Source organism: Phyllopteryx taeniolatus, chromosome 6 (genome assembly GCF_024500385.1).
Source record: "Phyllopteryx taeniolatus isolate TA_2022b chromosome 6, UOR_Ptae_1.2, whole genome shotgun sequence".
Lineage (NCBI taxonomy): Eukaryota > Metazoa > Chordata > Actinopteri > Syngnathiformes > Syngnathidae > Phyllopteryx > Phyllopteryx taeniolatus.
Genome location: NC_084507.1, coordinates 30,577,452 through 30,603,697, shown reverse-complemented (window position 1 = coordinate 30,603,697; position 26,246 = coordinate 30,577,452). Strand labels below are relative to the sequence as shown.

Genomic DNA, 26,246 nt, shown 5'->3' with positions numbered 1-26,246 from the left:
TCAGATTTCAGCTTCTCTATGTTGCCATGTCAGTGTGTATTCTGCCCAGAGCCTTCAGAATCAGGAGTTCTGGCTCACTATTAGCAATGGCTGTTTCCTTTTTTAACCAATCAGATTTCAAATTCACCACTCTTCGCCTTCCCGAAGGCTATGAGTGATGTCAGCATTTTTTCACCCTCTGATTGGGTGAGCTAAATAGTCTTGCGATGTGCGCAATGAGGGATGCAGGAGAACAAATGTCGGACATTATTAAAAATTATTTTTCAAAGAAAAACTGGACATTGTGAGGATAGAGCCAACAGACTTCCTGGCTGACCTGATTTATTTGGCACGTCCCGCGTATCACATATGAGCGCGACAGCTAGCTTACAGGTAGGGCAAAGAAAGGAGGTGGATTTTATCTTTAAATAATCAGCATCTGTTGAGTATGATGTATTTTATTTCAATATTTTTTTTGTCACATTATTAGATAAACATTGATTGTGACCGGCTCTAAATGATATTGTAGCGTAGCCGTTGGGAGTTGTTTGGTGGAAAATAAAGGTTCAGCTATGTTTCTTGCTTCACTAATAAGAATGCCTCTCTGTGTAATGCCACACATTGTTATATCGTGATTTCATATGTAATTTTGTAAAATTGTGATGTAATAGATGTGGTATTAAGGCCAAGGTGCGAAATGCACCGCCCACCACTGAATAATAATAGTTCTACAACTAATTGCTGAATTACATGTTTTTTTTTTGTGAACTTGAATACATATTTGTGAAAGACTTTTTGATTTGTTGCTTCTCAGTTGTTTTTCTTGAGAAGATGGTTCCCTAACAGTGGGAATTACTTAATTAGCTTTAATGTCTCACTGGAAGATTAGCAGTGTGTGTGTGTGTGTTTGTTTGTATGAGAGTTTATAGATAGTAGGGTTATAGATGCGGGGCTACTCTATGTGGGTATGTGGAACGATGTAATATTCATGTAAGTCCTCATGGAAGTTGTCTCGTTGCTGTGTTCTGGAAAACTCACACACACACACATGCACGACCGCACGCACACGCACAGATCCATGTACACTGAGCAGTGCGGTCCAGCGGTGCTCACCTGCTGACATCAGCATATGCCATTCAGAAGGGCAATATGTGTCTGCATCAGTGATTTCTAAACACTTTGGGGTCAACAAATTATTAATATTTAGTATTAGCACTGATGACAATGTGGCATCCTCCTGAGAGGTGGGCAAAATGTTGAGCGGGGGCCATTCTCTTGACGGCAACTGTGTTTGGCAGATGGTGCTGTCAGTTTGGGTCTTCGTTTATTCTTCCGTGCATATGGCAGCATCTCCCCTTCGTTAAAAAAGCAAGCACGTTCATGTATTATCTATGGGGCTAAAAAGCATGCAAACACGAGCGGGAATGTATCAGAGGAGCTTAAACTTCTGTAAACAACCAGCAGTGGTTGTTGTAAATGTGATTTTACTGACAGAAAGAGTCGAAACATATGGCCAGAGACAGAAAAAGGGGCTGATACCGGGATGGAAAGCAGCTCCACATCGACCCACGGCATAATGCATCTGACAGCGAGGTGCGTGACAGGCTCAGCATTTTAGATGACTTGTAAATTTTACCTACTGACAACCCACTTCTTTCTTGTTTCAACCTACTTTTGGACAACGCAGTTTCTCTTGCGAGAATTCATTTCTATCCCGTTGTTTATCAAAAAACATGGGTTTAACAGTTTAAGTTTCCCTTTTTTTAAAACATTCATATCTATACCATTCCCTGATTTAAAACTGTAAAAACATCATATCCCGTGAATTCATTTAAATAACTCATTATAGAACCATTAGATATCGACAAGATTGCTGGTCTTGAGCTTCATCAATTTCCAAATATAATTTCAATTTTGCTGTGTAAAAAAACAGGATTGTTGTAATTTTGTAAATGTATAGTACCAGGAAATGAAGTTATTTTAAATTGTTTTCAACTGTGTTAATGAAATACAATTTGACCCATGTAAAAAGACAAAAGTTTGACCCATAACTTTTTTTTAAACAATGTTTTTTGTAACGCCGCATAAATTACAATTTTTAATTTAACAATGTCATCTTGACGTATTTTTGCAGTATGTTATGTACACACAAACATCTGTGAATCAGCTGGCAACCGTAGAGTAAAACTCACTAAGATCAGTGATACACTTTAATGCAAATATTATTTTCAGAATTGTGAGAATGTGTAGTGAAAGAGAGCAGCGCTGACCACATTGCAAATAGTTGAATAATGTTTCATATTAACGTCAGTTGTTGTGAGAAGATTTTTTTTTTTTTTTTTACCAGCAGGTTGAAAAGCGAAGTCTCTCTTGAGAAGCAGCAGGAGGGGAGAAGGAGCCCAGTTACCTTGTGGAGTGTTCAACAGTGAGGGGTCTTACTCCTGCTTCTCTCTGATGCGAGGCTGGCTTGGACAGAACTGATAGCGGGGCTGAGCAGGCGGATGAATGGAGATATGAGGGTCCTTGTGTCAACCTGGCAAGGGCCATAGCAGCGGAGTGATGGGAGATAGGAAGGACAGACAGGAGAGGGAGTGAGAGGGCGAGGTAGAGGATATCCCATTGAAGTGAAATCACTTGTGACAGACCCAAACGCCGGTCGACAGCTTTCAGGTTGGAACTCGTGTCTCATCTTTGAGAGAAAAAAAAAAGCAGTCAGGGGAAGGAGGGAAAGAGAAAGAGGTGTGACAAAAGCCACAAAGACAATGATGGTCAATAATTAATCATGGCACTAGTGTTCAATGCAGTGGCTGCTGAGATGACAGCTCTTTTGATTGACATATCTGGAGCATTTGATCTGCACACTGTGGATCTTACTACTCTGCCACAACTGGCTGCTCTCCTGTGTTTCCCTTTTGCTCCCACACCGCTCTTTTATTCTTCAAATCCTTTGCAAATAACATATCATCTATGGCAAGGGAGTTGTTACTGCAGGGCAAAAAAAACTCCTGCCTCCACTGAAACTTGATATGTTCAAAGTTGCTCCTGCTGATATGTATTTTATAAATTCCATAATGCATATTTTTACTCAGGAGATGCTGGGGAAATCCAAACATTTCCAAAACTGGAAAATGTAAAAAGTCACAAGTTGTGGTCATTAATGTTTCACTTCTACTGATGTCAGTAATGTGCATTATTATGGTTGTCGTGAAGTACCGCTAAATCTAGCCTGTCTAGTGTCTTTTGTGGATCTGTGGATCTGGATCTATTCATGCATCCACTTTCTATCGCTTATTTGATTCAGGGTCATGGGTTAGGGTCCTGAGGCTCTCTTCAAGCTGTTTTCGGGGAAAAGGGTTTTATTGTCACGATTAAAATAAAACCACCTTAATCTGGTTCTGCCCTGAAACAAGGTATTTTACATACACCACACCACTAATTTGGTTTTGTACAGTGTTTGACAAATTCAAACGCACAACCCCCCAAAAAAATGGTGGGGAGCAGAACAGAGCGTGACAATTTGAATGGCACGCATTAGACTCCTCTGCTAAGGTTGAACAATACTAATAAACATGTCCACCTGACTAATTAGATTGTTTTAATTTCATTACAGATGTGCATTAAAGAGGTGGGTTCAACTGCCACACGTGTGTAATGCGTGGCTAAATTTGGTGGCTGGTGTGTCACCGACTTGACCCGAGTGCAAGTGAACTGTAAGCAAAGTATCAAAAAATACATGCTCAATTTTTACCTTTATCCAGCTCTGTACCAAAATGTCTCGGGTACTTCTTGGGAACATGCTCAATCTCTATACCCCCAAAATTGGAAAACGTTTTGCATAATCCTGTTGACTAACAAGCCAACAAACGAACATATGTCTCATTTTGCACTTGGTTTAGTACACAGTTTTTAAGACAACAAACCTGGAAAATAACCACTTTCCCTGTGAGTGCTGCCAAAGAGGCAATGGTTGGCAGGCCTCTATTTACTAGTGCTTGCTAAATGCTCACAGAATTTGATAGCAAATAGCGTCAGAATCAATTGATACTGTATGTCACATTTGAAACGTTAATTCCTCTGTGCTGGAAATGCTCTGTGAATCCACCGGGGAGTGTGGAGTCCATCAATCAGTCGATGGTGAGTGTTCCAGGCGAAGCAGGGCCTTCATTGACCTAATAACTGGCAGTCACCAGCATGTTGAGTAGTATTCATTATTCATGCTCATTAAAATATAGGCTCCATATTAAGCAAAGACTGCCAGTTTGCTGCCAAACTGTGTTGATTTTGTGATGTGCCCGTTTGAGATTTGGGGATTTATAACCAGGACACCACTTGTGAAATCTAGCATACAAATACGCCCGATTTAGTCTGCTTTCTGTTTAACTTTAATACATCTGAAGCAATTTTCACTTATACTCACCTCTGCTCTTTTATCGTGAATTGGGTTTGGGATTAATAAATGGGGGGAAATAGGCACATTCTCCCCATAAAAAGTGTCTTAACAATAAAAAAGCATGTCTGAATTGTTCAAAACATACTGCATTCTATGGAGTATTCAACTTGTTTTTCTTGCATTATAGGGATCATTCGGGTTCTGGGAGTGGAAAATAAAGCAACAATTCCACAATATGCAGCTGAGTGTGTGCATCTTATGTTGAATCAGTTTGAGCATGGTAATGGTTTTGAATATATATGTTGTTGTTCATTTTGCAAATGTTGATTTGTCATGAGCTCAGGAGACAATAAATCATGTAAGCTTCAACATATGCTTGGAAGAAGCATGGCAAGACACGGTACACAAAAAAATTCTTACTGCAAAAGCATCCATTTTGCTAAAATGTGGCAAAACAATGATACTGTCTGTCAACACCTACTCTTTACATGGAGAAGAAGAAATGTTGTACGTGTTTGATGTAGTTGGAGCAGCAGCAGGACTGTGTTACAAACACACCATATTTGAAAGGTGGAATTTTTCACACACTTTCATCTAGAAGGGATATAAAAAACAAGCTATAATAGATAGGAAGACCTTTTTTTTTTTTTTTTTTTTTAATCGAGAGACATATCCAAAAGGAACCAACAGCTGTCTACACCATTTCCAGGACTGTGGGGCAATCCATATTTGTCTGTCCTGTACTCAAATCCCCAAGAAAAATACATACAGCTTCAACACAGAGACAAACTGCTTTCCCATATGCTTCCCTTTTTCAAAACAACCATATCAATCTGAGCCTTTTCACTTGCTCTTTCATATACTCTTAATGTACTGGAACGCTTTAGACAGTTGGCTTTCTTCATTGCTGCTTCTGGGCATGTCTCTGTCCCTAGTTCCAGAACTGAGAACACTGGAGAACAATCAGGTTTTTTTCTGTTTGGTAGCGAATAAATGGTGGGGTGGGGGTGAAACCCACTCGTGGATGATTGTTGTCAGCTAAGGTTAGGTTTTAATACCGAGATACTTCAGCAATGGGTCTTTGTCAGAAACAAGGTCTAAATCAGCAGTCGGGCCCCTGGGAGCTGTTTCGTTCATCGTGGCCTACTTTTGATGGCGGCTTGCCAGAGAATCATCTGGAATCATCTTCTCGATGAACAAGAGGAGCTCCCTCTTGGTTCTCCTCTCTCAGCCTGGACAAGTCGACCAACCCTTGGACAACACGTTGACAAACATGCAGTATTGTATGGTCTAAGCACTTAATCCCAATGCTGCGTCAGCGCTCACCACCTCTTAAAATAAAAACGCCTAATTAGTCATGTTGAACATTATACGGAAGTTTTTGGAGGCACTGTTTGGGTTGCCTGTTAAAGTGTTGAGTCACTAAATCTTGCTTTGTATCACGAGCAGATGCAAATTGACAACACATCTTGAGAGTCATAAACTGACAATGGTCGCCCTAGTGAGCCACGAGCTCAAATATTAGTTTTAAGTCGGCTTTTTTTAATTCGTGGGGTGAACTGAGATTACTTCCGATAAGCCTGGTACGAGTACAGAGGGGACTTTCATGAAGTCACCGAGATGGGAGTGTTTGCGAACAAACATAACTTCAAAGGCTGTATGCACTGCAGAATGGTATGATTGAATGCAAACATGTATTCATTTAACTCTATTTATTTTTTTTGCCTCCCCTCAAAGGTTCTCTTTCCCCAGATCTAAAGCTTAACCTTTTGACCATTGAGAATTCCACTGCTGGGTTTGATTTCTGGAGCTCAGTAACAGCAGCGGCGCTGAGTGACACTTGGATGATCGGAGGGTATCTGCATTTTTCGTCTAAGCAAACATACAGTTAATTGTTGTATACGTGTACCTTTTGAATACCTTTTTAATTATTATTAGCCACATTTTAGAGGGGCTGGCTTGGCAACATTTAAATGAGATATACAATTACTTTTACCCTTTCAGAAATTGACAATACTCATCTGAAACTGAACTCATACATTTCTGTGGATGTTCTTAAACCATTCAAATCATCTAAAAATAGATTACAATACAGCTACTTTCATTACTGCTGATTTATTTGACTGTAAGGGTTTCAAATCCTCCCCCTTACGTCCACATACAGGCTATATAAAACTGTATGGAATTATTTAGATTTATGTTCACAAATGACTTATATTTAAGTAACCTTTTATATTCATACCCACATGTACAGTATATGAGTGACTTAAATTGCTCGCCAGCCAATCACACAGCACATAAACAATCTGATAACCATCCACACTGAGATTCTTTTTGGTAGCTTAGTTTAAATTATGAGTGAGGATAAGCGAAACGGAAGATGAATGAATGAATGATTTTTGCTTTTAACACTATTTGGTGTGTTTAATTTACAGCGGTCATGTTGCCTTTTTGCAATTCATTGGTGCCAGACTTGTTCCAGTTGTGCACCCTTTAATTTACATGTTGTCCTGTGGCTGCCTGGGAGGATTGTAAAATGATATTTTGGCAAACTGCTGCTTTCTTTAACTGGCTGCAGGGCAAATTACTTAATATAATTACTGGATATACCGATAATAAGCTAATGATTTTGATTTGGATTTAGTCACCTCCACGCATGTTCTGGGACGGGACTACAGATCCAAGGAATGGATGTATGGTATAAGAGATGATTACAGGCAGACATGACATGCTGAGGTCCTCCACTTGGGTAATGGGACTTAAAACAGACTTAAACGGAGAGTTGGGGAATACCTGTACCTAACAAAATTAATAGCCACTGAATATCCATTTCTTTCGTCTGCGTCCAACGTGTTCTCAAATGTTGTTAAACAATGACATTAAGCACTGTTTTGAGAGTTACTGCTTCTTGGCACATGGACAAAACCCTTATGAGGAAACTCTTATTTTAATGTAGTGTTGTTCGGGTTAGCGCATTTATCATATTACATACATAACCAAATATTTAACATGGAAGCTTACCCTGTTTGCTTCTGGTTGCAGAAGTTAAGTGCATGAATGGGAGCCAGTCTGGCAATACCACATATTTCTCTCAATCAAAGGTTATTCAATCAAATCTTTCTGTGTGGAGTTCCTCTACTCTGGTTTCGCCACAAACAGTATTTTAAAAAATACGTTGTGTTAATTGAATATACTGTAAGGTGCCCGTAGGTGTGATTGATGTGTGAACGCTTGTCTGTTCATAAGACCCCATTATTGTGTGATCTGTGATTGACTGTCGATGACTCCAGGATGGACTGCGCCTCTCGCGGGATAAGATCCAACACACCTGAGCAGAGTACGCCGTAGAAAATAGATGCATGGAGGGATTTACAAACGCAGTACTGCACTGACTTGTTTTGGTTATACTGTATTTGGTGGGGATGTGAGATGCTTCTCTCTCAGGTTGCCTACTTGAATATAGCAAAGGTAGAGTGAGTGCAAAAAGGAGTCGGCTATTATACACAGGAGTTATCATGCTAGCCTGTATCCAGTAATCTAAGATGTCACATGTGAGACAGCTGTGATCTGTGTCAGGCGCTTTCCGTCCCCCAGGCGGAAGGTCATAACGGTTGACTTCACCTCCTTCCCCTGGCCCCCAATCACTCAAACATAAATCAATACTGTTAATAACTGTTTGAACGATGTCTAAATGGGATATCTTGGCTGCGAGCGATATTAAAAGATATTTCTTCGCCAGACCATCCCTTCTCTCTGCTCCTTTGCTGGTCCATATATATATATATTTCAAGTAATAAACCAGTTTTAAATGTATACCTCTAAGAATGATTTCATATACTGTAACTCTTGAGTAGCTGTAACTGCAGTATACTGCCTAATGTTGGCCAGTGAGTGATGATTCTACTTTGGCAATAAAGGTAAAATTACTTAATTTAAGTGTCATTTTGCGTGTATTAAATGTCATGTTGGGTTATATCCTTTACCAAGAGAGTGTAATCTAATAACATTTTTAGTTGACAAATGTTCACGAATGGCATCCCCTTATGATACTGTCCTTCAAGGCAAATTTTCAATTGAGGTCTGATTGCACGAAATAAGAAGACATCACAATGATGATGGTCTATCAGAGAATAAAGGATCTGTGTGAGAAATGTTGTGGTTCATGAAGGTCACAGCCACCGACCGTGTGCGTATTTGATATCATTCAAATGATCAATTAATTAGCTCTCTCGCAACTGTGGAAATAACCTACATGCTTTGGACATCAGCTAAGACACATTAAGTGTTTTAAAAGGTGTTTCTGCAGTCATGTGACCTCTATCTCATCTTGCTTTCATTTTCTACGGCGTATGCATCACTGGTCTAAGTGTATTTACTCTGATAGTGCTGCCACAATGGAATTATGTGCGCTTGTAAATAGAGTTAGCAGTCAGCTGATCTTGGTGTTTTATTATCAGGTGGAGGGGATGTGAGAGAAGTGCAAACTGTTTTGCTTTATGAGCCATTCTAAAACCTATTGAAATGACTGTTATAGAATAATATCATTACTTCTACGTATAAAATCTTACTGCTCAGCCATGCAGGGCGATCATCCGCACGGTTTGTAGAAGAACACAAAGCAAGCTAGAATGCAGTGACGGCAGGATGAGGCGTGAGGGTCGTGTGACGATACGCTTACGTGGGACAATGCAAGACATGCAGTGTCACGCCGTGCTTCTCGGACAGTCAGCCACACTCACAGGGGCACTTGTATTATTATATTGCACATAATATTTTAGAAATATGTGGCAACATTTTCCTGTGCTACGATTAATTTCTTCTTTTCACTTGTAATAACATTTTACAGTGACATGAGCTGTTGGAAAATTTCTACCGCAACTGATTCTCATTAAGAAAATAGGTAACTGTGTTACAGGCTAGCACTCAAATGCAATCTTAACAGATACAGCATGTCAATATTAGACAAACAATACTGTGAAAATGTCACGGGCGCGGGAGTGCTGGAGCCTATCCCAGCTATCTTCGGTGCAAGAGGCGGGGTACACCCCGAACTGCTGGCCAGCCAATCGCAGGCACATATAAACAAACAACCATTCGTGCACACATTCACACTTCACGGGCAATTTAGAGTCTTCAATCAACCTGCCATGCATGTTTTTGGGATGTGGGAGGAAACCGGAGTGCCCGGAGAAAACCCACGCAGGCACGGGGAGAACATGCAAACTCCACACAGGCGGGGCCGGGATCTCAACCCCGGTCCTCAGAACTGTGAGCCAGATCTGCTAACCAGTCGGCCACGCTTCAATTATATTATATTTAATTATATTGTAGATGTGTTGCTCAGTGGTCAAGTAGGGCCTTTTTGTTTTCACGAGAATCTGGATAAAGGTGAGTTTGTAATTGTTTATTTTCAACATTTGAGTCACAATGGCATCAATGAAATCATCCAACCCATTGACTCATAATGGTACCATCAGCGTGTTTGTCATCATTAGTAAACCTGGAAGTAGCCTCCTAACTATCTAACAATTGTTGTGCTTTCTAGCTTTTGGCAAAATGAACATTATGAAGGCTATTTGTACTGTAGGGTTGGGATGTAATGAAGCTTTGACGCCATACTCTGACTATGTGCTATAAAACCGGCAAAATCTACATAAATCAGAATTAAATGATAATGAAAATGATTTAGGAGAGCATCAACAACTGGATTGACCAGCTGGTGTAAGAGGTATTTTATTTTTATTTTCCTGCAGTGCTGAGGGGGAGCTATAACCCCTTAAGATCAAGCCTAATATGATTTGCTGTAAAATTCCACAATAGCAACACTATGGCAACAAAATCTGTTCAGCTTCAATGAAAGGTATGTATCGCAGTGGGTGACAAAGCCACGGATAAACACAGAGGGAATCCTGAACAATGGACCCTTACAGGCACAAGTCCAAAACTCGCTTTCTCTCTCTGCACATTGCCATCTATCCCCGTCCCCTCGTGGCTCCCTTTTATTATATTGTATTTTCCACAAAAAAAAGGTGTAACAAATGTGGAAGGAAATAGAAGCCTTTTAACAGGCTTGCAAAGTAGATGCATAATGTAGCTATGCAATATCAATGTTACTCTCACAAGTTACTTACACAAGTTACAATTGCATCAAATCCATTGAAACTATAGTTTTAAATTAACATGTAATCTGTGTTCACTGTTTTAAAAGTTGGATTAGCATATCTTGACTGACTCAATTCCTCTTCCATGTACCGTGTACACCTCCATCAATCGAATATTAGAGCCGACTTTCTGTGCATACGAGCTTCCAGGAGTGGGAGGGGCCAGGCGTAATTGGGCCGACAGGCAATAAATTCACGTGACATCAGATTAATGAAGATTTTTTTTAAGTAAATGGATGGAAGTAAACATCCTTGAGGAAATCTGTGTATCCACATTCCAAACAGGCGTATTTTAACAACAAAATTGCATGTCTGTTCAAGTTAGAATAAAAAAAACAGACTAAAGATAATGTATTCCTTAACAATACTGATAAATAGTCAATATTTCAAGTGAGTACAAAGAGTCTCCCCAAGAAGCACATTAGTATATATGTTTATTCAAACTTCACCTGGTATAGTATTCTACTTAATCACTGATTTAAACATCATGAACTTGTAGTTGCTGAATAATTTTTTTTTTTTAAAATTAGCATCACAGAAATGTGCTGCCAATATTCATTCAAATCCACCAATCAGAACATACAGTATTTAATCAACTCTTATCACAGCAGTATTTACTTTTGATCAGCATCCAACAATGATAAGAGCACCTTTGAAGTAACAAACTACAGAAGCATTTAATGATTTATCTCTCCCTGTGAATACATCCATAACCACAAGAGCAAAAGCAGATTTCCTTTCTACAATGAAAATAAAACGCTACCGCATATACGGCATGTACGGGGCTGTGAAGTTATCCTTTTGAACCACTTGTAGCAGTTAGCCAATAGCAAGTAGCAACCATCGTACTTGTTGAAAGATCCTCACCAAACAAACTGAAAGGAGCATCATCACCACATGGCTTTGCGAAGGCGGACGTACAGTAGTCTGGCCAAAGATTAAATGGCCCCCTTTGAATGAAATTTACCAGTGAACAAATCTAATTACGTGTGGGCGAATGTCTTTAGTGACTATTTGGTACAAAATGTGATGGCGTAATAATAATAGCTGATTCATCCTTATTTGGCTCCCGGAACAACGCATCTGCTGTATCCTTCCGTTGGATTCTTTTCTTCAATGTTTGATGTGTAACACAAATGTCCACATGTAGCACTGTCATTGCAACAAGGATCAAAACTTAAATTCAATTAGTTTTAAAATTAGGCATAACATTTCAGGTCACACTGAATACACCTGCCATTTATCTGCACCTTGGCCACAGTGTGGAAGCTTGCAAAATAAACAGCTGTGTTTACCAAATATCTTTAACTGGATTTGAGAGTCTTGGATGGCCTTGTTCCAAAGAGAAGGAAAAAGAAACAGATACTTGAGCACATCTATCAATTTGCAAATAGACTTAAAAGTGTCAACAATGGTGCACGAGCCTCACAGAACGTTGTGCTTATTCTCCACCAATGCGACCCTTGATGTAATGTATTTTCATTCTCAACATTTCATTCTTTCTTTTAGCCCTCTTCTTGTGTCACTATTACACAGTCGGGGCCCGGGAGAGAAAGCCAAATCCAACAGTGACAAAAAACTTCCCACTCCTCCCCCCCATACGTAAAATTAGAAAAGCTGTTCATGTTTTTTTTTTTTTTCCTTTATATCTTTCAGATTTCTTGGGTTTTATGGTTAAATACTAAAGCACTGGAGGCTGGTCATGCTTTAAGCTACTAGAAAAAGTTAAGCTTTAGCGTTGGGCAGCAGAGATATGGGCTATAAGCTGACAAGTAATTAAACCGGCATATCTGTAACAACTGTCATCTCTTATTTCTCCACAGCCTGGACGTAAAGCAAAGGCAAGAAAGCTAAACGGATGGTGTAAGAAAAAAAAGCAAAAAAAAAAAAAAAAAAAGCAATGTGTGCAGTGTGTGAGTGAGTGAGAGTCTTTACATTGCGGGGCAACTGCAGGCTATATCTCCTGCTGAACAGTTTAGCAGACTTGGGCATTTAGGGGATTGTGGTGGAGATCAAAAGGGTCAGGGATCCTTTTACCAATTAACAGCAGGGAGACGGACGTCAAATAAGGTGTAAATTTCAGCTCTGCACTTTTCAGCGAGTCAAGCATGAAATGCATTCTAATGCCCTTTTTGAGTTTCCAGGCGGATTTGCAACCACCAATGATATCACCACGGTCCCCGCAAAGACGAGCTTAATCGCCCCTCAGAAAGGCATGTAGCCATCTTATCCACTGTGTTGACGTCAAAGGGAGTGCTGAGTCAGTTATTGATATGGCGGGACTGAAACGGACCGGAGACAATAAGCTTGCAGAGGTTTCACCTCTCTACGTGTGAAAGTGTTTGAAGCTGTTATTGATAAAACTGCAAGCTTTGTAAATGGGTGATCGCATCACAGATTTGTTTGGTAGAATTGAAATGTTTGGTTTCGCAGTAAAAAGCACCTCTTATTGGATTTTCATACAAAGCACAGCAGGGCCACTTGTATTCTTTCTCCAGATACCCAGATAAAATGACCACGGCGCAAATCACATTGAGTACAGTCCATAATATTTAACCATGCAAAGCGGTTGGATTTTTGACAATGCGTAACATGATAAATCTATCTCGCCAAAAAAGAAAAGAAAAAAAAAACGAGGCAGCATCTTGGGGTTTAGCTTCAGTTTCAAAATGCAGAAAGCGGGTACTGACTACAAGTGACCCCTGAAGAGATTAACACAGATGTTGCCATAGCAGCAGTTTTATCAGACCTGAACTAGCTCAGTGTATAATAAAAAATGTGTAAAGAACAGCAGTGAAGGTTTAACTTGATGGGACACTAGTCTTAAGACAAGCAAGAGAGCTCAAAAACATGTGTTCCCATGTCAGAATGAACACTTTATGTATTTATAAAAACTGATGTTGTAAACTGTTCATTAAAATTGGAAGGGGTTTTATGAGTGGTTGCAGTTTCTCAAATATGTTTTTTTTTTTTTAGATCTATCTTTTAACAGTCCACATACACCTCAATGGAAATAAAAACATGCACATTAAGTTCCTCTGGACACTCATTGGGACAGAAATATCAAAGTTCAAGGCCTATGTACAAAGGAGTTTGGTTTCTCGCATTAATGGAGGACACTTGGCAACATCTAATTTGAACTGGATTAACAGTTTTGTTACAGAGCACAGATGAGGCTGGTGGAACCACCTCATCGACGCCATCAGCACAGGGGCCCCCCAAGGATGTGTCCTCTTGCCGCTCCTCTTCTCTCTCTCTCTTTCTACAAGAACGACTACATTTCATTGCATCCAGTTGTCATGGACAGTCATCAGCCTCATCAATGATGCCGACGAGGCTGCATGTCGACAGGAAATGGATCGGCTGGTGCTCAAGACTGTAGAGATGATTGTGGACTTGAGGAGACATCCTTTCCCACATTTGCCCCTCACACCGGCCAACTTCTCTGTGTCAACTGTCCAGAGACTCCAGACGGTTAAGTTACAGGGGAATAAAATCTCTCAGGATCTGAAGTGGGAGTCTAACATAAACTCCATCTACAAGAAAAGATGAGCAGAAGCTGTACTTTCTGCAGCTCCTAAGGAAACTCAGCCTGCCACAGGAGCTGTTGAAGCAGTTCTACACAGCAGTCATTGAATCAGTTCTCACTATCACAGTCTGCTTTGGTGTTCCTACCAAGAAGGATACAATCACACAGCAATGAGTTAGCAGTTAGGACTGCAGGCAAAAAAAATAAAATCATGGTAACCCCTATCGACTCTTGAGGACTTGCACGTTTCAAAAAGTTGGCAGGCGAAATTCTCCTGGTTATATACATAACTAATGTGTTATGATCCCCTCCATAGCCAACATTGCAAATACAAAATGATTTTTTTTAAAATGGGCCTGTATGAATTGGAGCAGGACTCAAGGTTATGCTTCCGATAATGAAGCACATTTAATTTAAGCCAACAATAATTTGAGGAAGCCTCACTAAAATAATCAATTTTAAAAATATTGTTTTTCAAAGTCTGGAAAATCACAATCCTGACTGCTTCCATTCTGTCTTCCTCCCAGTTTCATTATGCATGCACTGGGTAGGAGTAAGTAAAATAATCGTTGTAATTCAATAGAGAAATCGTAACTCATTTAGTTGTGCTAAAGGCGAGTGAGGAAAAGACAAAGAGCCTTAACGTTTCACCATGGTGCTCATTATGCACATTTTAAAACAATTTGCAATTCAAGGCCACACAAAGTGATGGGGGTGTAGGGGGCGGGGGGAATGCGCCTGGCCTTCAAAAGACTGCTGCAAGAGAATGACCTCGTACCCCACTTCTAGGGTCGCCACCCTGGATGAGAGCTGGGAAGATGCAATTAAAAGAATTTAAAAACAATGTGGAACAAGAGATTGGGCTGCTTATTATCCGATGGTGCCACACAACATTTGTGACCTTAGCTTTTTCTTTCCTCTTCTTTCCCTTGCTGTCTCACCCTGGCAAGACATTTATCTATTTAAATATCAGCCTTTCACAAAGGTGCATCATTATTCTAAAGGTGTCCTTCTGAAATGGGTATTAACTGTACAAGTCGATAAATTGTTCAGCTGCCAGGTGAGTCTCTTCCGATCTTCAGCACAAATTGTATTTAAAAAATAATTCCTTTTTAACTCATCCATCCATCCATCCATTTCCTATCCTGCTTATCCGAGCTACGGTTGTCGGTGAGTTGGCACGTTTAGACAAACAGCTATTCACAGTCACATTCAAACCTATGGAGAATTGAATTTATCTTCCATTAACCAAAGAAGCACATTTTTGGAATGTGGAAAGCAGCCAGAATGCCCAGAGAAAACGCCACACAGGAAGCTTAGATTCAAACTGTGAAGAGCAGAACTCGGCCACTGTGCTGCCCACAATTTCCCGATGATATACAGTGGAACCCCGCTATGCGCGTGGAGTAGGGACCGGGCCTGACCGCGAATACCGAAAATCTGCGTATAATTAATGCAATGACAAAAAAAAAACTGTTTTTAATCCCCCCGAATTCTTGACAAAGCAGGGATATACTGCGTGCCAAACCACGAATATGTAGGGGTCAATGACAAATTGGTCGGAAAAGTGAAATTTAAATCTGTTTAAAAAACACACGCACACACATTTGGTTTCACACATGAATCTCCACAAAATCATTACTAGTTTCATTTTATAATGGACACCACACATTATTAAGAGTGTGTTTCTACCAAATTACTTTCCTGCAAAAGCCATTATGTTTAAGCATTCTACCCAAAGTGATTTTTGTCTGTACAACTCATATCAGAGTCACTTCAGCATAACGGCGTTGTATTTATTTTAGGGGTTGTACGCGCTCGCTCTTTGTCAGTCTGCCTCAATAACTCCTGTGCGGTTATTGCTGAAACAAATGCAATCAAAATGTCATTTCAGGAATGAAAAGAAGCTGTTTAAAAATGCAACAACAATCCGCCACAGAGGGTTTATTAATTCAACTCAGGCTGTGCTGAGCAGTCGTGCTGAAAGCTCGAGTCTGAAAGCAGAAAACATTCTCCGACACTCCCTTATCTTTATGGTGTAATTTCCCATTTAGTGAGTTAGTGAGTTACCACCTAGGGAAAGCACAGTGCTGCTGGTCTAATTGAGCAAATGAGAACACAATACCAAACAAGCTCACTTTGTTTAGACACGTGTCTCTGTTTGGACCCATCTGACACAATTAAAGCCCTTGAAGAAAATCAAACTGGGGACATCTCCAAATAATATTTAACTTCTCACCAGTGTGAAGAGCCAGGACTACTCATGCACATTATATAACCACATAATGTATTCCAAAAGGCTGTCACTTCAAATTGAGTGATTGACAGTACTGCCACATGCTTGATATGACTACTTTGTCAAGCCTATCAGGAGAGATAGATGCTCAGCTCATGATAGTTTGTAGAAACTATTCATAAAAGTAAGCCCATAGATTGAGCAGCTCGCCACATTTTTTTCATTTACCATATCATTCACCCATCACAAAATTGATAAAAGTGGAATTACCAGAAGCATCATCAATAACTGAAGCTGAGGTGTCGCTTCATGTGATGGATAACAAACGACAGGTGGCGAGATGCTGTGGATAGTCTTTTTCAGCCTTCTGCTTTGGGCACCTGCAGACAAGCGTACACTACACTTGCATCTAATTGAAGACATACATTGCGTATACCTTCCACATCTACAGTATATATGGGCCATTAAAAAAAAATATTAAAAAAAATAACCTCACAAGAACACAAACACAAATATACAATGTCACACATGCACAAATGTTGAAAAAAAGAAAAAAAAAAGAAAAAAAAGAAAAACCTGAGGCATTAGGTTGAATTAGTTAAGCATTAGGTAGGTCTGCATGTTATCGGCACCAGGCTATTTCTGAACGTTCTGACACTGACACAAGCGATCCATCATGTCGGCATCCCCGACTCAGATGTCTAAATCATTGTGTGCTGTGGTGTGTGTGTGTGTTTGGGCAAGAGGGGCTGAGATGTTCTTTCGCAAGGGTGGATTAGACTGCAGTGAAAACTACTACGATAAAACATTGTTTTTGTTAATGTCATATTTATTTGACAGCGTCAATCAAAGTTGATCATAGTTATTTTTAGAAAGTTAGTGGGTTATTCCAGATTGGAGGATATTTTCTGCCCCCCCACGTGAAATTTCAAAAAACACTTGCACACAAAAACAGCAAAATGCACTTGTTTCGTAAATGACATTTGTTCTAAGATAAAATTTAACAGTAGCTGTTCAAAAAGTGATTTTCAAATATTATTTAAAATGCAGTACCCAATAGCTCTAGACCACCCCTTAAAGAGGCTTTTTTCTCATCTCTCTCTCTCTCTCTTTAACACCAATTTACATATCAAATATAAAATATACAATAAATCAGCTTTTTGGGTATGATTTTGTTATGCCTTCCTTGTAATTGATAGATTTATTTTAGCACATTTTAAATAGTAGTCATCATTATCTCAAGTTGTTTCAGTGAAAATAACTCACATAATTAACCTTAAAAATAACCTTCAAGCAAAGTCCTTTATTTAATTTTTTTATTGTAAAATTTAAATTAAAACTCACTTGCCAGTATTAAATAAAATATACTTACCACTACCTTATCTATTGTAAAGATATTAGGTAAATGTTGTTCGGCTACATATGTATAGGAAAGTAACTTGTGAAATTATTAGGTAAATCTTACGTCAGTAATATTCACTTTTATGACATTTTAAGTAAATCCTACTTAATTTAGTTTCACAATGGGAATTACTTACTAGTTTTACATGTTGCTTATTTTCTTTTCATAGTGCTACATATACAACAAATCACACAACAATGCAGTTTATCCATTTATTCTATATTTTTATATCTTTATTTAACCAAATACAAAACAACATTCTGGAGGAAGCCCACAAAATAAAACAATTTTTTTTTTTTTTTTTTTTTTTTTTAATGTTGGGGAACACTAAATTATCAAGGTGGCATAAGTAATCAAATTAATCAGTTACTAATGCTTACTGTGTTGAAAAAGATGTTTATAACTGTATAAGTATATTATTCAAGGGACTGCGATTCTATAAAATAAATTGCTTGGTAGCATGAACATGAACTTGCTCTTAAAAGAAACATCTGAAATGGTACAATCACAACATATCACTGACAACAATCTGAAAACCTTCAAGACAACTTCCAACAAGTGGTTACAACATCCGGGTTAACGTGAAACCGAAAGGCAAGGGGCCTCCTCCCGATACCTCAACTGTGAACTGCACTGGCCCATCCTCACCGCAAAGTCAACAACCTCTGTATGAACAGACAATATGTGACATTAAAAACAATGATATGCAACATCTTTACTGTTATAATACCTTACAGAGTGGATATACGAACAACAGCAATGAAATACAATGCGTACATCGATTTTGATGTGCCTTGATGAGATAAAAGATGCAGTATTAGATCAGTTATTCAATAGCAGCAGAGCATCAATCTGATGTGACACCTCTGCTCAGCTTCCTGTTGGGAAGACTAAATAATTACAGATGAACTTCATGAATACAACACTGCCATCCAATTCCATTTATTTGAGTTCCAGAAATGCCTTCAAAGGTTAGACTGGGCTTTTCAGTTGTTTAATGTTGAATTTTGTTTACGATAACAGGCCAAGACAAGTACAACGACAACAATGTTTTCATCATTAAATAGTTCATTGAAATCTTTTTTTCAAAATTTGCTCTGAGATGCTGGAAGCTTGTAGCTAACACTCACACAATACTTATTTTTTTTTTTTTTAAGTTGAAGCCCGGCTTGTTTAACTATAGCTGTAGGTTGAACAATATGGATATCATCTCATGACAATGTAACGTTTGGAGACAGTGATGACACGTGCGCACATGCACGCACGCACACACATACACACACACAATCTTCACCCGCACCCACCCGAAGGCTGTTCTTCGCATTCAGCCCCTCAAACTGTCTCCATTTTTTGCATTATTAAAGTGGACACTGAATTTCCCCTTAGAGTGATTAAGGTTTAGTATTCTCCACCTTTGCATCTTAACAATTTTTTTTTGTTCAAATTATCTACACATTAAATTTCGACTGAACGTTAATATATTCTGAAGAGAGCTTCCTTTTCATATTGCAAATTAATTTCAGGGGGAAAATAGTCTGATGAGCAATACATTGCAAAGAAAGCGTCTTCATTCTCAAACAGGAGGAGCAACATGAATTTGAACACAGCTCACAATCTTTTCTGCTTGCCTACGGCAAGTTCGAATCCAAAACCTTTCTCTGACAGTAGCTTTTTTGTATCTAACAACAGGGTGGAAATAATTTTATTGCATGCATAAATTAAAAACAAACATTTCATTTTGTAATGGGCTTTTGTCTTGTGGCTTGTTTTGACTGCCTCAATGTCACATTATGTAAAATGTAAAAAAGCCAGAGAGGCGATTTTGATTATTTTACTCGTCTTTGTCACTATCTGTGGAGCTGAAAAACAAATCTTGAAAAATTTATCTGATAAAACACAGTAATGTATTTATTTGTCTGTTCAAATGATAATGTCATTAACAAATGATGTGAATAGAATTAAGTTTTCTAAGTTTAGAGCATTGTAGAAACTGTGAAATGAAGTAAGTAGCTTCCCTTTGGGGAAAACAATCCGTTATGTAGGCTTGGTGGCTGATAAAGATCCGTGGTTGGAGTGGAAAATTGCGTCTGAGACCTTATGAACGCAGATAAGAGAGAAGATTAAGCATGTTGCTTCTTTGTTGTGTTTTGTTCTTAAAGAGAAAAAAAATAAACATTGTAGCCAATCGTGGTCAGTATTATGCAAAGACAGACACAGCAGTGAATGTGCACAGATACACTGCACACACCTCTTCCATGCAGTGGCACATAACACGCAAAGCCTACTCCACCTGGAACCTGATGTTTTCTAAAACAAATAAAGGCTTATTGAACAGTCAGCATAGGTTGGTTGTGGCTGCTAGATGCTATCATTATTTTGTTCCATTCAAGAAGAAAAAAAAGTGACGAATGTGAGAGCAAAATGTGGCAAACCTCTTTTGAGGTTGGTGTCAGTAACATATAAGGGGAAACTCAATGAGGCTGGATGTTATCGCTAAAAGCAGGCAATGTAATGCGGAGGAATAATATGACTTCTGTCGTTAGACAACTCCTCGATGGTCACGTCAGATACATAACTGTCAAAAACAGCGTTCCCACACTACCCCAAAAAAAACTGAAGATTGCATGAAGCAAAACACTTTGCTGTGTGTGAAATGCATTCGGCCAATATTTTATTTCTAATGTGATGTTATGTTGAAGCTGGTTAAGTGCATTTGTTAGTGATGAGGAAGGATGCGCAACACTAGTGAGGAATGTGCTCTGATTCTAACTGGTTAAGTATGTTGATCTGTTTGAGGATTCAAAAGCTGTTTCTTGTAATGACACTTTCTAGAGGGTGAAGAAAAATGTGTCATATGAAAAGAAGAAATAAACAAAACTGAAACAAAATTCAAACAAATTTATTTCAACCGCGTCGTGTTGAAAATAAACACAGACATGCTAAATTATTAAAGGCTCTTGCATATTCGGAGTGATGATTCAGAGTGAAATAAACACAGGGTGAATTGCACGAACTAAGTGCGCATGAAGTGAATTGTCGAACGGAATGTAATACAATTAGGTTTTGTATTACAAATGAAGACGATTTCGTTATTTCTGTCCTGCCATCAAATTCAATTAGCAGCTGTATGTCATCTTTACAAGTTTTATTTCTGGTCTTGTTTGTTTCTTTGTTCCTCTCTCAGTATGAAGAGATCAGTCATCTACATTTGCATGACAAGTTTGTCAGTGTGCCACTTTGAAAATATTACAACAACAAGTGTAAAAACTGTAGATATTTACGAAAACATGAACAAATGCGTTACGTAGTGTGAAAACCAGGGAGCAGAATCAAAAATGTATTTACAAAGATAATGAAGCTGTTTCGATTGACAGTAAGAGGTTTAACAACAATTTTAGTGTTCTTGTTGCAATTTACATTGTGTCCCTCTGCAGTGTATCACGTAGTTTCTGATATCATGGGTTTCCTTATTTAGTGACCCAAGAGGGAAAATTGAAAGCTTAATTTTGCTTCATTAGATTGTGCAGAGGTACTTAAGTGTGCAGTGAGCACATATGCATATTCAGATAAAAGTAAAAGACTGCAAAAAAAAAAATGAAAATATGAGGTTTCTATTTTTAAAATGTTGTAGTTGAAGTAATTATCATATGTACAAAAACCCTGGATGAGTTAGCTGCAAGTGCATACACGGCAACAGTTGCACATTTCCGTTTTTCTCTTTGTATGTGGGTGTATGTGTGACTACTATTCCAAAAATAACATCCCACCGTGAGCACTTGTCTTCTCCAGCCGTTTCCCACTGTTAACCTAATCTTTATGATTATTGTGATGGCTTTAGCAGCAGCAGCATGTCTGACAGCAGCTCTGGCTGTAGGGACATAAGCTGTGCACACAAACCCAACTTCCAATCATCAGGGAAGGCAGGTAAGTAGAGGAGTAAAAAAAATAACTTTTACATATTTGCATTTTGTTTGATTTACAGATAATTACAAGTAAGATGAGGCCTGGAAAACTAAAAGTACAAGCAGTCAAGAATATATATCTACCGTAATTTCTCATGTATAATGCGCGTTAAGAGTGCGCATTATACATAGGTATAGCGGAAAATGGAAAACAACTTTCCCATTTCATAAATGTATACCGCCATCTAAAGCAATGTTCCCCAACCTTTTTTGCACCACGGACCGGTTTAGAGTAGGCATTTTTCTCACAGACCGGCTGTGGCATGCGCATATATATATAAACCTGCTTTGACCTGCAATATATATTATATATACACACATACATACACACGCTTGCCTCGCTTCTGCTTCCTCCTTCGCCGTTCGTGACGCGTCCACTGTGGGCGCAATGCAGGAGTGGGAGTCGGAGTTGTTGTAGGCAGCCAGATCAGACTGCAGTTCCATAGCTCCTCAATGAGAGTAGACTTTTAACTCCGTAAAAGTAGTTCTGCCTGTGTCGAACAGCAACCTACGTTTGTATCTGTATCAGAGCGGACTTGGTGCGTGAGAGTTAACTGTTGCGATAAACCTGTATTTTAAGTAGGACTCCTGATATAGTGTTGTTTCGTTCGTGAACAATTTGTTCAAAAGAACAAATCTTTTCAGTAAATGTCATGAACTGAATTAGTTTATGAAAAGATTTCGTTCTTTGAGCTTTGCCGCCATTAGCCAGCCCGCTCGGACCGTAAACAGAAGCGTTCGAGCCGGCTGGGATCGGAAAACGGAAACGTTCTATGCAGTCTTGACATGTCAATTGAGACGGGCAGCTGTTGCTGCGGAGAAGATCCGGGCAATTTAAAAAAAAAAAACAGACTGACATGTGAATTGCAATACAACAGAAATTAAAGAAATTGGTAATTTTTTTCTCTGCAGCCCGGTAACAAATGCCTAAAAAAAATGCATTATACATAGGTAGAAGGTTTTTCCAGAATTTTGAGGTCAACTTTGGGGATGCCTATTATACATGGGTGCACATTATACACGAGAAATTACGGTACATACCGATATATATATATATATATAGAGAGAGAGAGAGAGAGAGAGAGAGAGAGAGAGAGAGAGAGAGAGAGAGAGAGAGAGAGAGAGAGAGAGAGAATGCATTTCATTCAGTACAGTCAGTCAGGGAGCTATTTGAGACGTGTTTGTTCTTACTAATTATGTTCAGCAGTGGGTCGAGCTCTGTGTTTGCTTATCTCTGAAAGTCCCACATGAGGTGCCACACTGAAAGAATTTCTGCCCAGAGCGAGTGACCTCGGAGGCCCTTTTAGCAAAAAAACAACTGCAGGAAATCACTGACTATGGTTCTTGCAGCATGTGGTGAGATAATAACCCCACCCCTACCCTTGTTTTGAAAAAAAATCCCTATACAACAACAAACAGCAAAACTAAAACTTAAAGATTGTTGATAAGGTTATTAGCACCTCACGCTGGGAACAAAAGGGGAGGCACGCAGCTAAGATCAATAACAGATGTTAGCAGGTAAGCTTCAATAAACAGCCCCTGTCAAAATGCAAAATAAATCATATTAGAAAGCCTGATAATTGTCTGCTTGAGCCTCTTCAGTAATTTACAATCAACAGAAACAGGAAGTTCAACCGCTTGGTTTTGTCATCGAATGTTACTTGTATGCTGGCACGTCCACTAACAGGACAATTTATTAGGTACGCCAACACGAGTTTGGTCCAATACAGGAGCAGTATTAGAAAAAAAAGTCTGCCTTGAAAAAAAGGATAGTGTGTCAAGTTTTTTGACACACTCAGAAGGGTATTACTTTGACAATGTTAGTATAGTGGGTTCATAGTGAGTGTCTATTAAAAATTACTTATACTTACTAAAATAATTTAATTACTTATTATTACTCTCTGTCAAGGCCACATATGTGGAACAGATTAAAATGTGCAACTTTGTGGCCGGTGAGTGTATATTGTATGGTTATAAACAGTTTATATTGCACACACTCATCATCACACAGTGGCTCGTCATTGACAAGTCTCAGCTTGCATTAAGCAAAGTTTAAACATCATTCAAGAGCATGCGGTGACCCACTGAGAAAAATACATGAGTAAATGTGTAGCAATACAGCACTTATTACTGTTCCCCCTCAGGCAAATGCCTTTTGCTTAAGCTCCACGCATGGGAACATTTTGTTTTATTACCTTGCAGGATAGGTTGTGAGTGAGGAGAGGGGATGGATTGGCTGCAAGGGGGGGACAAAGAAGATAAAAAAAGAGAAAGCTTAAATCACCTGGGGAATTAAAATATTTCAGCTGTGTCCCAGTTCATTTTCAAATTGAGAAGAAAGACTCAAGTTCATGAGCAAATTAATTTGCGATCACCGAAACAAAGACGAGCAATGCTTGACGAGGGACACCTGCAAACTGGTCTTGAAAGAGTGCAAGATCCTTTTGAAACACACAAGCTCAAATACGCACAGGTCACACATTTTGTGAAGCAAAAACTTGGTGGGGATCTTATGCAGTGCTCATACTTACCTGGTACAGAACCAAGCTCCCCTCCCTTTCTCTCCTCCTCCTCCTCCTCCCTAGTTGCACTACCATTTCCCAATGTCTCCTCTCTCTCAGATGTCTCTCTCATTAACAGTCCTATGACCAGTGGAGCACTATAGGCCTCATTAAGGCAGCCTGAAAGCATGACTGAACCTCTGACTTTAAAAGTCAAAGTAAAGGAGGAGCAGGTGGTGTTGGGGGGAATAAGCGATGAAGAGTCATCCTGGCCTGGCAGTGTAACACAAGGTCAACGGCGAGAAAAAGGCAGTCGTCGGATCTTTTCATCAGGCTAATTTTCGAGATAAAGTCACAGTCTAACATTATCAGCGCGGCTTAAATAGGAGCAGAAAGGTTGGAGATGTAGGAGGGTTTAAGAACACCTTTATGTAGTGGAGCAGCCTGACTTTTAGAACCGCTCCTTTTAGATGACTGCCACCGCCCACGAGATTACGCACAATAGTCAGCAGTCTTGTGATCAAATCGCGTATGATCACTTCTTTGCAACTAGTGTTGGCTGATGAATTAATAACATTTGATTTGTGTTATGCTGTTGAGTCATTTTGCTGACAGATATAAGCTTACCGTTGGTTTGCATGCTTTACACAAGTTTGAACAAGTTGAAAAGACTTCTTTTAAGAGAACAATGGGGGAATTCAGAACCAAGAAAACACACTTGACATTAGCTATTTATCTGAAGTAAGAAGTCATATATGAAATTGAGTAGTCGTAGCAACAAGCAATAAAAGGATGACATTGGGTTACAGAAGAAGAGAAAGAACATTCTAGTGTGAAAGTTGAGCTATTCTCACATTACCACTGTTTTATTAGGATATTATTCAGAGGAATAAATGTGTATTACGTGATAAAATGGATTACTGTGTGAGCGTTATGCATAGTGGATATTCAGAGTACCTACCTACCTAACCAAACCCAACCAAACAAACTTTGCTCACACATTACTATATTAAGAATAGAGTGGTGTTTTAGTTTGCAGCGGTGTAAAACTGTATATTGACCGTGAAAACTACAACCACACAAACGACCGAAAATAATTGCCAACTGTAAACAAAAGTAGAAATAATAAAATATAATACATAATGGAATAAAAAACAACAACAACCTTCCTCAAGTCATTTTTGCTTGATGGAGGAAATAAGCATGTCAATATCCCAATCAAACTTGAGCATTGTTATCGGATTTGTGTAGCACTTGTATTGTACCACCTTGATTTTGATGTGGTGTATGTGCATGTGTGTGCGTGCATAAGCCTTGCAACCTCTTCACCTTCGCTCCTGCTCCCCAACCACAAAATTCAAACGCAACTCACCACGCCTCCGTAAAGCTCACATCCTTCCTTGCTGTGAAAACTGTTTCTCCACACTTTTGTCAAGCTCGCTCCGGCCCACATCTCAATCCTTCAATCCGCACTTTCCCCTCCTCCTCACCTCACACACATGCCGTCTCGTCCTCAAATCTTTCTTTTCCTTCTCTTTCTCCCTCATACCCCAGCCTGACATCGCTCCCTCCCCTTTGCCTTTCCTTCCTCTTGCACCCTTCACTTAGTTTTCCTTCTAGCAAGCCATCAATGCACCCTGTGTAGAACCATTTTTCCTATCCTGTATGCTTCTCCTTAGGGAACCTGTTGTGCAGTCAAATTGCTCCAAATGCTGAGGGAGACGGGGGGGTAAAGTCAAGCCTCATTAGATTCTCATTACTTTTGCAAACTGAAAGCAAGAGAGATTCTTTTTCACCATATAATCGCAGCTGCTGAGCACCCTGGGAATGCCAGTGCCCCCCACCCACCCCCCGCCCCCCCACACCCGCATCTGAGCAACACGATGTCTCCTCCATTCTCCCTTTTCAACCTTTTGCCGTCATCATCGCTCCTTTTTAACGAATGCACGGCAAAGCATACTGATTAACTTAGCCCAGGGAATTAGTTTTATTTCAATTACAAGAGCACAATAATCCATCATTTAAAAAAAAAACAATGAAAAAAATGACCCCTCAAAGTTAAACATGTTTTTCATTGTACATTTCC

The 26,246-nt window shown here is 39.3% G+C and overlaps 1 long non-coding RNA gene across 1 annotated transcript; it reads right to left on the bottom strand.

The window, feature by feature from the left end:
- LOC133479784 (uncharacterized) lies at positions 1-25,899 on the bottom strand. The gene is made up of 3 exons (XR_009789068.1): positions 25,533-25,899; positions 2,324-2,668; positions 1-1,334 (listed from the first exon to the last, which is right to left on the bottom strand). It is a non-coding gene; the product is annotated as an uncharacterized LOC133479784 (long non-coding RNA).
- Between the last annotated feature and the right edge of the window lie 347 nt (positions 25,900-26,246).